The sequence below is a fragment of the Salvelinus sp. IW2-2015 genome, unplaced genomic scaffold (assembly GCF_002910315.2).
Source record: "Salvelinus sp. IW2-2015 unplaced genomic scaffold, ASM291031v2 Un_scaffold6227, whole genome shotgun sequence".
NCBI lineage: Eukaryota > Metazoa > Chordata > Actinopteri > Salmoniformes > Salmonidae > Salvelinus > Salvelinus sp. IW2-2015.
The window spans coordinates 14,056-21,744 of record NW_019947490.1 but is presented as its reverse complement, the minus strand read 5'-3'; the positions used below and the strand labels follow the sequence as shown (position 1 = coordinate 21,744).

At 46.2% G+C, this 7,689-nt stretch overlaps 1 long non-coding RNA gene across 1 annotated transcript; it reads right to left on the bottom strand.

Moving 5' to 3' along the window:
• Positions 1 to 12: 12 nt before the first annotated feature.
• On the bottom strand, positions 13 to 4,724 carry LOC139026881 (uncharacterized). Its single transcript, XR_011478827.1, has 3 exons — positions 4,664 to 4,724; positions 3,717 to 3,792; positions 13 to 36 (listed from the first exon to the last, which is right to left on the bottom strand). It is a non-coding gene; the product is annotated as an uncharacterized lncRNA (long non-coding RNA).
• Between the last annotated feature and the right edge of the window lie 2,965 nt (positions 4,725 to 7,689).

Here is a 7,689-nt window from a genome sequence, read left to right as displayed (position 1 = left end):
TGGATCTGTCGGCAGAGTTGACTTCCCCTCACAGGCCTGCAGAGCAACACAAACAGCGAAGGACACTGCTATAACCAAAGCAATCGACACACACCAGTGGAGCTGGTGAGGGAGATGGGTCATAGAAATGGCCTGGAAAGAATAAGGCCTGAAATGAATGAGAGAAACCCCATTCCATTTCATTACAACGGGCCTTCCTCCGATGTCAAAATTACCCCAGCCTCCACTAAGCCTGTTCCTCCGATGTAAAGTTACCTAAGCCTCCATAAGGCCTGTTCCTCCGTGTAAAGTTACCCTAGCCTCCACCAAGCCTGCTCCGATGAAAGTTACCCAAGGCCTCACTAAAGCCTTCCTCATGTAAATTACCCCAGCCTCCACTAAGCCTGTCCTCCGATCGTAAAGTTACCCCAGCCCTTTCTAAGACTGTCCTCCGATGTAAAGTTGACCCCAGCCTCCGCTAAACACCTGTCCTCTGATGCTAAAGTTACCCCAGCCTCACTAAACGCTGTCCTCGATGAATGTTCCCCTACACGCCCATGTACCCGGCCTCCACTAAGCCTGTCCTCCGAATGTATAAAGTTACCCCGGCCCTCCAAGCCTGTCCTCCGATGTAAAGTTCCACTCCCTAGTGTCTCTGTAGGACCTGCCTAAGCCTGTCCTCCGAGGTAAAGTTACCCTAGCCTCCGCAAGCCTGTCCTACCATGTAAAGTTACCCTAGCCTCCGCTAGCCTTCCTCCGCATGTAAAAGTTACCACTAGCTCCGCAAAGCCTGCCTCGATGGTAAAGTTACCCCAGCCTCCACTAAGCCTTGTCCTCCGATTAAAGTTACCCCAGCCCTCACTAGCCGTCCTCCGAAGCTAAAGTACCTCAGCCTCCACTAAGCCTGTCCTCCGATGTAAAGTTTAGCTCAGCTCCACTAAGCCTGTTCCTCCGATGTAAAGTTCACCCACGAAGCTGTCCCCAGATTTCCCCACTAAGCCTGTCTCCGAGTAAAGTACCCCGGCCTCCACTAAGCTGTCCTCCGATGTTAAAATTACGCCCCCGGTCCTCCGGTAAATACGCCCCACTAACCTGTCCTCCGATGTAAAATTACCCCGGCCTCACTAAGCCTGTCCTCGATGTAAAATTACCCGGCCTCATTAAGCCTGTCCTCCGAATTAAAATTACCCCAGCCTCGCACTAAGCCTGTCCTCCGATGTATAAGTTACCCAGCCTCCACTAGCCTTTCCTCCGATGCTAAAGTTACCCAGCCTCCACTAAGCCTGTCCTCCGATTGTTAAGAACCCCAGCCTCCAACTAAGCCTGTCCTCCGATGTAAAGTTACCTCAGCCTCACTAAGCCTTGTCCTCCGATGTTTAAATTACCTCAGCCTCCACAAGCCTGTCCTCCGAGTTTAAATTACCTCAGCCTCCACTAAGCCTGTCCTCCGATGTAAAAGTTACCCCAGCCTCCACTAGAGCCTGTTCCTCCGATGTAAAAGTATACCTCCAGCCTCCACTAGGCCTGTCCTCCGATGTGAAAGTACACCTGCCTCCACTAAGCCTTCTCCGATGTTAAGTTACACCCAGGCCTCCACTAAGCCTGTCCTCCGATGTTAAATGTTACCCCAGCCTCCACTAAGGCCTGTCCTCCGAGTAAAGTTAACCTCAGCCTCCACTAAGTGATCTGACTTCACATGCTGAAATAATAGCTTTCATCCTACTTTGTATGAATCATAATTATAAACTGGTGGTCGAGCCCTGAATGCGATTGGCTGACCGTTACCACGGTGTATGACAAAACAAATTATTTTACTGCTCTAAGTACATTGGTAACCAGTTTATATAACAATAAGGCCACCTCGGGGTTGTGTGTATATGGCCAAAATACCATGGCTAATGGCTGTATCAGGCACTCTGCGTTGCGTCGTGGATAAGAACATCCCTTAGCCGTGGTATATGGGCCAGTATACCACAAGCAATCTCGGCCTATGCTTAATTATAACCAAGGTGCCATCGCCCACTTCTGGCCAACTATCCACCTTTGTTATCGCAAAACATCCCATCCCACACTCCTAGTGTAACGCTCCTTCACTTCAGAGCAAATTCAAAGTCTTCCTTCTGTGGGAAATGGTTCTGGTCTGATTTACAGGATGATATTATTAAACTGTGGGGAATGGTTCTGTCTGATTTACGTGATATATTAACTGATGGGAAATGTTCTGATTTACAGCTGATGTATTAAACTATGGGGAATGGTTCTGATTTTACAGTGATGGATAACTATGGGGAAATGGTTCTGTCTGATTACAGTGATGATTAACGTAGGGAAATGGTTCGTCTGATTTACGATGATGTATATAACATAATGGGGGAATGGTTTTCTGGTCTGATTTACAGTGATGTATTAACTGGTAGGGAAATGGTTTCATGTCTGATACAGTGGATGTTAACTGTGGGGAAATGGTTCTGATTTACAGTGATGTATTAACTGTGGGGAAATGGGTTCTGTCTGATTACAGTGATGTGTTAACTATGGAAATGGTTCTGCGTCTGATTTACAGTGATGTATTAACTGGGGGAAAATGGTTCTGTCTATTCTGTACGTATGTATAACTGTGGGGAAATGTTCTGGTCTGATTTACAGTGAGTGTATTGAATGCAGTGCGAACTTTGGCGGTACTATATAAGAAGGTTAGAGAGACAGAGGAGAAGAGAGGAGAGACAGAGACGAAGGGACAGGGCAAAGAGCAGGGAGGCAGGGAAGAGGGAAAGAGACGAGGGAGACAGGAGGAGGGAACGAGGGCAGATGAGACAGGAAAGAGGGAGGCAGGCGAGGGGAGTGAGGTGGGCAGGGAAAAGAGGGAGGGAGGGAAAGAGGAGGGTGGAGGAGGGAAAAGGAGGCGGAGGGAGGGAAAGAGGAGTGGGAGCAAGAGGAGGGTGGGAGGAGAAAGCGGGAGCGGTGGGAGGTGAGGGAAAGAGGAGGTGCGAAACGGCCGAGGGTGGGAGGAGGAAAGAGGAGGGTGGGAGGGAGAAGGGAAAGAGGTGAGGGTGGAAAGAGGAGGAGGGAGGAGGAGGCAGGGAAAGAGGGTCGGTGGGAGGGAGACAGAGGAAAAAGAGGAGGGAAGAGTGGAGGGAGGTATTGCTCATGCTTGGCTGGGCACAATAATTGAGATTGATTACTCTGTTTTTTTTTTCAAGGGGGTTTTTTTTTTCAACTGGGCCCACTGACTTCATTATCCTGTACCATACATTTATTATCCGGTACCATACATTTATTATCCTGTTCCATAGCATTTATGATCCTGTACCATACATTATATTATCCTGTACCCATACATTTATGTATCCTGTACCATACATTATTTTTACCAGACATTTATTATCCTTTCCATACATTATTATCACTGTACCATACATTTCAGATCGCTGTACCATACATGTCAGATCCTGACCATACATTTCAGTCCGTACATACATTTTCAGATCCGTACCATACATTCATTACACATTTCAATCCGTACCATACATTTCAGATCCTGTACCATACATTTCAGATCCCTGTACCATACTTTTAATCCTGCTACCATACATTTCAGATAGGGTATTGGGATGAGAGATGGCTTTTCTTAGCGTATAAAGCGCTGTTCATACATGTCAATGGTGCCACTCAGATGATTGAATTTGATATATACACATGATGGTCATCACGTGGTTCCCCTCCTCCTCTCAACTCACCTGTGAGCAGGGATCAATAGAGTTCTAGATTCAGCTGTCTACCATCAATAGACAGACGGCTTTCTGTATATGCATTCTGCATGAGAGAGAGAGGAGGATGAGAGGGAAGAGAGAAGAGGGGGGGGGGAGAGAGGGGGGGGAGAGGGGGAGAGAGAGAGGGGGGGGGTGGGGGGAGAGGGGGGATAGAGACAGAGGGAGAGAGGGGAAGAGACAGAAGAGAGGGTAGAGAGAGAGAAGGGGAGTGAAGGAGAGAGAGAGAGATGGGAGAGGAAAGAGAGAGAGAGAGTGGGGAGTGAAAGAGAGAGAGAGAGATGGGGAGTGAAAGAAGAGATAGAGACAGAGAGAGGGATAGAGAGAGAGAGAGATGGGTGAGAGAAAGAGAGAGAGAGGATGGAGTGGAAAGAGAGGGAGAAAATGACAATAATTAGATAAAATGAAGCTTAGGTAAAGTCCAGTTTCCACAAACAGTCACATCTAACCTACTGCCTGGAGAGTGTTATTCAACCCTTTATATCCATAGAAATATGATCAATATTAAATAAGACAACACACAGGCTAATACCAATATGACTAGATACTTTTTATTTTGAATCACTGTAACCTAAAATATTCATACCAATTACCAAAATGTACAATACAACATGAGCCGACAATACAAACTGAACAATACTTCTGATAGAAGTAGCCAATCACCGACCATCTGATGAAGGACAATGTGTTCACTTGGTAAACAACGAAATCGAACAATTACGTAATTATGTCACAAACTGGACGTGCGTAATGATGCTAAAAGCAATGACATGGATCAAAGATCAATCGGAAAACCAAAAACATTTGCAAGTATTTTTATTTTTTTTAACAGATTGTTTCATAATTAATTAGCATGAAGTGGTATTCATTGTTTACACACGTCTATTATAGCAAACTAAATAGGTTAGAAACCTTACCTGATGATGAGGCATATTCTCCGATAAATCGCCTCGTCAGGAATCGAAACGATGAGAGCTGAGGAAGGGAATACGAAGTTATATCATAAATCAATAGCCTACGAACAATGTACACATTTGGACAAACAATCTGCCAAACCAAAACGAACAAAATGTTTTTACATGACAGGTAAAACATTGTCTTGCCTGATTTCCCGACTCCTTCGCCTCCCAAAACCGCAAGTTTAAATATCATTCATAATTGCGTTTTGATTCCCTTCCGATTTAAAAAAGTGCTTAGTTAAAGTTGACCTCTTAAAAAAAATAACAATAATCCCTTTGAAAAATCGAATCCCTTGAAGTCTACATTACACTACGACCAAAGAAGAGTTAAAAAAAAAATCGAGCAGGACGCATTCAATTAGTCGTTTTGACCGTTTTTCCACTCTGTCGCTCTGTTCAAATGTTGATCTGTTGGAGCGGCGTCCCGGTACCGGCGCTGCGTACAGACGTTTATCTCAGGGTTCTGAGCACGCACGTTCTGAACCGAGAGGAGAGAGAGAGGAGTAGCAGCTCGATCATAACGTCACTATGACGAACACATTGGTTGAAGTGAGTGAGACACGGACATCAGAGCATGCTTTTATAAATGAGAAGCACTCTTTTTCATTGGAGAGGGAGTAGTGTTTGTGTTTTTCTCTCCCTCCTACCCTCCTCATTGAAGAACCCTCCCTCATTGAAGAGACTCATCAGTAGTTCTAGGTACCCTTATGGATGTGTTTCCTCATAGCAACAAAACATCCACACAGGTAACATCAAGACTTAAGTGACCTAGAAGCACTACAAACCACAGACCAACAGTATGTGGAAACCTGCCGTCCAAAAGCTCATCCAAAATCATGGGCAAAATGGAGTGGTCCCCCTCTTTGCGTTATAACAGCCTCCACTCTTCTGGGAAGGCTTCCGCTAGATGTTGGACATTGTGCATAACACTCACTCTCTGCGAAGCTTTCCACAGAGTTGGAACATGCTGCTATAAACCCAAAACGGCCTTTCCAAACCTTTCTTTTTCTGGTAAGGCTTTCCACTAGATGTTGGAACATTGCTCTATAACAGCCTCCACTCTTCTGGGAAGCTTTCCACTAGATGTTGGAACATTGTGCTATAACAGCCTCCACTCTTCTGGAAGGCTTTCCACTAGATGTTGGGAACAGTGCTGTATAACAGCCTCCACTCTTCTGGGAAGGCTTTCCACTAGATGTGAAACATTTGCTGCTATAACAGCCTCCACTCTTCTGGGAGCTTTCCACTAGATGTTGGAACAGTGCTAGTTAAACAGCCTCCACTCTTCTGGGAAGGCTTTCCACTAGATGTTGGAACATTGCTGCTATAACAGCCTTCCACTCTTCTGGGAAGGCTTTCCACTAGATGTTGGAACATTGCTGGCTATAACAGCCTCCACTCTTCTGGGAAGGCTTTCCACTAGATGTTGGAACATTGCTGCTATAACAGCCTCCACCTCTTCTGGGAAGCAATAAACAGTTATTGTGCTGACGTTGCTTCCAGAGGCAGTTTGGAAACTCGTGTTGCAACGAGGACAGATTATTTTACGCGCTACGCACGTTCAGCGGTCCCGTTCTGTTGAGCTTGTGTTCCTACCACTTTGCGCTCAGCCGTTGTTGCTCCTAGACGTTTCCACTTCACAATAACAGCACTTACAGTTGACCTGGGCAGCTCTAGCAGGGAAGGAAATTTGACGAACTGACTTGGTGGAAAGTGGCATCCTATAACGGTGCCATGTTGAAATCACTGAGCCTTCAGGTAAGGCATTTACTGGCCAAGTTGTCTATGGAGATTGCAAGGCTGTGTCCTTGATTTTATACACCTGTTAGCAACGGGTGTGGCTTAAATAGCCAAATCCACTAATTTGAAGGGGTGTCCACATACTTTTGTATATATAGTATACTTTTATAATAAAGAAACCTCCTTCCTCTTCCATTGACACTGTTAGAGCACTGATATTAGGAAGGAAAACATCTGAGAAAAATTGGGTTTGGCACAAATGTGTACATCTGCTCCAGACATGAGATCAGGCGAGCRCTTTACATATTTCACAGAACTTAAAGTTATATCTTATCAATTGAMGTAAAAGTGGGAAAGGAAGCTGTACATAYTCTGGATTGATTGCTCATCAGCAGAACAGGCTTGGACAGACACAGTGCRGYATTTTWCARGCACTTTTCTAGAGGCACGCAAGGTAAGTCATTAAAAAGGGAGAGGGAGAGATGTAGAGAGCGGTAGAAAGAGGGAGGAGAGAGAGAGAGAGTGAGAGAGCGTGGTAGAAAGAGAGAGCGAGAGAGATGTAGAGAGCGCGGTAGAAAGAGGGAGGAGAAAGAGGGAGAGCGAGAGAGATGTAGAGAGCGGTAGAAAGAGGAAGAAGAAAGAGAGAGAGATGTAGAGAGCGGTAGAAAGAGGAAGGAGAAAGAGGGAGAGAGAGAAAGAGAGAGAGATGGGAGAGTGAAAGAGGGGAGGAAATGACAATAACTAGATCAAATGAGGCTATGTAAAAGACAAGTTTCCACAACAGTATTGTGAGGCAGACCCTTCTCAACTATGGCTGCCACCTCTACATTAGAGGATCTGACTTGGCAGGGAGTCTAGCGGTGTCAGATTGGTGACAGGTGGGCCTAGGGGTGTCAGATTGGTGACAGGGAGTCTAGCGGTGTCAGCTTGGTGACAGGGAGCCTAGCGGTGTCAGAGTGGTGACAGGGAGCCTAGTGGTGTCAGAGTGGTGACAGGGAGTCTAGTGGTGTCAGAGTGGTGACAGGGGGCCTAGTGGTGTCAGAGTGGTGACAGGGAGTCTAGCGGTGTCAGAGTCGGTGACAGTAGTGCTAGCGGTGTCAGAGTGGTGACAGGGAGTCTAGCGGTGTCAGAGTGGTGACAGGGGCCTAGTGGTGTCAGAGTGGTGACAGGGAGTCTAGCGGTGTCAGAGGTGGTGACAGGGGCCTAGTGGTGTCAGAGTGGACAGGGAAGTCTAATCTCCTCCT